Below are 4,176 nucleotides of genomic sequence, written 5' to 3' on the forward strand. Positions count from 1 at the left end.
TATGATTATTAAAAAATCTCGTGGCAATTTTGTGATCATGAATATTCAGATTGTAGATCTAATTTAATGGTTGAGAATTGGCTTTACGGGTCTCATAAAAAACCTTGGGTCTCACATGATCCCAAATCATGATTCCTATATGCATATCTGTCTATACCCAAATATAAAATAAAATAAGTAAAAAAATATTATTTTTCAGTTAGATAAAAAGTAATGTCAAAAGTTCATAAAAGGTACGTAATTTTCTACGGCAATGGCAAGTGTTATCTATTTCCTATTAGAAAATAAAGTAACAAAAATGTATCGAAGTACTGTCTTTTTCTTATTTAAGTAGCTTATTGTTCTTAGACGTTTTTGCTATCATAGATGAATATGGGTAAGTCAAAAACTGAATTGAGTGAATAATACAATTGGATGTGCTGATTGTCCTTGTATTATTCATTCATTTCGATTTTTGACCTATCTATGCTCATCTTAGTGAATAATATATGAAGCTTTCGGTTTCTCAACCTTTGCATAAGATCTCAAATGAATCCAAAACGAGATCTGTATCAACTTTAATAACAGATGGGATCGAATCACATCGAAAGTGCTTTTTCACGTGAGTGAAGAAGATGCGGTTTGGCTACTAAAGAAATATCTCCATGCTCCAATGGAAGAATAATATTTGTACAATATCTTGATGCCATTTGTGGCAAGAACCAAAACCTGAATGAAAGATGATCTGTCATACTTTTATGCATTTCTTTGTTTCATCTTCAGATGAGAGAAGTATTAAGTCATGTATGGATAAAGTGGACTATGTGGATTAATCCGTCAATGGATTGGGTGGGTTTTTTGTAAATGGAAGGAGTTGGTTATTTAATCGGGTGGGACAAGTTTGGAAAACATTTGGCTTTCTACATAAAGCTCTCCTTGTAAGCTTACCAAATAAAGCACTTTATATATCATTAAGCTACTTCCAAACAACCATGTATAGTTGACTCAATCAGTTGTGAGTCACATTAAGCTCATTGAGTTATTAACAAACAATAAAATCCTATAAGTTTCTACTTCACCATCAACCATTGGGATAAACCCTCTTTCAGGCTGTGTAACAAAAGGGTCCAAGGAGATTGATGTTGAGATGCTGACAGCCATATGCTAACCGTCAAAGTTTACATAGACATTGTGAAATATCTGTATGTATTCACTATGAAGGTTTGGTGTATTTTTCTTATGAATATTTAATGTGTTTTTCTTGTGATTAATCAATTTTTTTTTCATTTGAAGATTCAATTTTCATGAAGGTTTGACGCTTCATTACGAACATCGGATGTTTTGGTGCAAAGGTTTGGTAAAAATAAACTATTGAACGTTTTTATTTTAAACAAACAAACGTACGCCCATCCTCTTGTGTTAGAAAAGAAACGGAAGTTCCAATGTTACATGTTCCCCCCCTCCTTTTACACTAAAGTGATGGTTTAGATCCCTTTAGTTTAGAGTTTTGACAATTTTTTCATTGGCTATTTTATGGTTTGTGCATGTAGTTCTCGAAGAAGATAAAACAAGAGCACTACACAAATGATATCATTTGATTTATTTAACTCGGTAAAATATTCGGAATAACCAAGTAAATTTTCTCACTTCTAATGATTAAATAATCGTTTATTAAACGTTTATTTAGTAAGTGTTTATCGGGTCATTTATCTTACTGGATGAACATGACAAAGACCGATAATTTTACCCGTTATAAGCTATGATAAATACTTACTGGGTAAATTGTTGCATGTGATACCATTTTGATGCATAACAATTTTACCCAGTAAAGTAAGTTAAGAGTGTTGAATCCTATCGGGCGTTTGGGTATAAGACCCTAAGGGGCCGTTTACTAAACGCTTACCCGGTAATTTTTCTCACTGGATGAACATGACAAAGGCCAAGAATCTTACCCGGTAAGAACGATGATAAGGATGGAGAGTCTTACGCAGTAAGTGAGGATGACGACTCTTACCTAGGTAAGCGCTTATCAGGTAAATTGTTGTATAGGATACGTTTTGATGTACTACAATCTTACCAAAAAAATAAAATTATAGTGTTGACTTCTAACATTAAGCACTTACCAGGTAAGTATTTAGGTAAACGGCCCCAAAGTCTTTGAACTTTTTTTTTTTTTAAAATATACAAATTTATTGAATTTTCTTATTTTGAATAATTAAGTCTAATAACTGCTTTAGATAAATAACTCATCAAACTTTTAGAAATTGGTACCTACATCTTTTTAACCCATAAAAAACTAACCGTTACCGGTTAGGAATGTTTTAAGGTCAAAAGAACGTAGCAGTTTTATCGTTCCTAAACGTAATTTAAACCTCTCGCACCCAACACCGTCGCTCCCCCTTACCACCCCATCGTCATCCGCTTTCCATTACCTTCCATTGTCATCGTTGGCCTTTCCTATCACTCTCTCTTCTTCTTTTTTTTGGGGGAGGGGGCGTTGGGTCTGACTTCCGAGGGGTTTGAATTGTGTAGACCAAACAGTAATACAGATTTAAGTTTTTCTACTTAAAGCTTTTTTAGCCGATTACAAATAATTCTTTTGAATTAAAAAGATATATTTAACCAATTTTTAAAAGTTTAATATTTTTTAATTAAAAAAAACTCAAATACTTTCTTCTGAGAGAGCTACATGATACTCCCTCTGTCCCAAATTTAATGAGACTTCGGCTTTTGGTCAACCTTTGGATTCTCAAGCAACAATTACCTCCTTTATTGTGTTTTCTTCTGGCATATCGATAAAATCTTTAGTTAATCGATAACTTTCTTCTTAGAATCATCAATTTTCAGTAATAAAGGGACCGGGTAACCACGTTGTTTTAATTAAATTAGCTTCAATTTTTCTATGAAATATAGAAACCGCAATCATCAAAACAATAAAGAAATTCTGGATTTTTAACTTCATTCCACACAAAAACACCTACTGTAGCACAATTCAAGTTTCATGAAAATCAATTTTCAAGAAATTAGGTCGACAAATTAAATGAAAAAACAATAACAATCAGATCCAGGTCCAGGTCCTGCATAATAATATCTGTTTCTTCTTACATGCGAATATACACGAATAGAGAGGAAGAAAGAGTCTGACCTGTTCTGCCGCCGCCTTAAACGGAGATGCGAATTGAAAGACGACTGTCCTACTAGTGCGAATGGAATCCAGTAAATTGTGCAATTTTGTTGAAAATTTTCAAAACTATGGAAGAGAGAAAGAAGGAGATCCCACCGGTGAAATCGTCGGTTTGGTTAATTCAACAAGTTCCTATATCCAATAACCAAAAGTAGCGAGTTGAAGGGAGAGCGACCGCCGTGAGAGAGTGGTGGGGGAGAATGGCGGTGCGGTGGTTGGGGTTGGGGTAGGGTTAGAGTTACGACACGTGAGGGTTGAGAGGGATCCAGCTATCAGTGGGAGACTGGATAGGCATGACGATGGCAACAAACCTTCCATAATTCATTATTTTTTTGGTTCTTATGATTTAAAATTTATATAAATGTAATTTTTTTTAATTGATGACCTAACTATACGATAAAATTTTTACATTTTCACCGCATCTGTAAATTCTGTTACATTTTTCATCTATATCCGTAAAAAATTACATTTTCATCCACGTTCACAATCTTTTACAATTTTCCTCACGCCCACAAATCTTTTTACAAGTGTTAAAACTTGAATTATTTTTGTCATTTAATTAGGTCCGTAATTGAAATCGTGAAAGAGGTGACATTTGTATAATTCTTGAAAAGAAATAGCTAAGAGAGTACCCTCCTAGTATTAGTATATACTAGAAGCGTACTCGCGCAATGCAGCGAGATACATCATGATTTTAATATTTCATTTTATTCTTTATCTCAGTCGATGTTATAATATGGCTTTATGTGATTTTGAGAAAGTGATGATGTTTTTATTTTTGAATAAAATATATGTTTGAAGATATCATAAAAATTTGACAAAAATATATCGAGATTAGTATCAAATTAACTATTTGAAATTCCTCATTTTTTTGTATAATTTTTTAATTCAGTTTTTTTATAATTTAATTTATATACAATAACGAAGTAATTTATATTTGGTTTAATAATATAATTTTTTTATAAAGATAATAATTATTTATTTTGTTGGAACTCGATAATTATTCTAATTAT

Source organism: Cynara cardunculus, assembly GCF_001531365.2.
Source record: "Cynara cardunculus var. scolymus isolate 2C chromosome LG 10, CcrdV1, whole genome shotgun sequence".
Classification (NCBI taxonomy): Eukaryota; Viridiplantae; Streptophyta; class Magnoliopsida; order Asterales; family Asteraceae; genus Cynara; species Cynara cardunculus.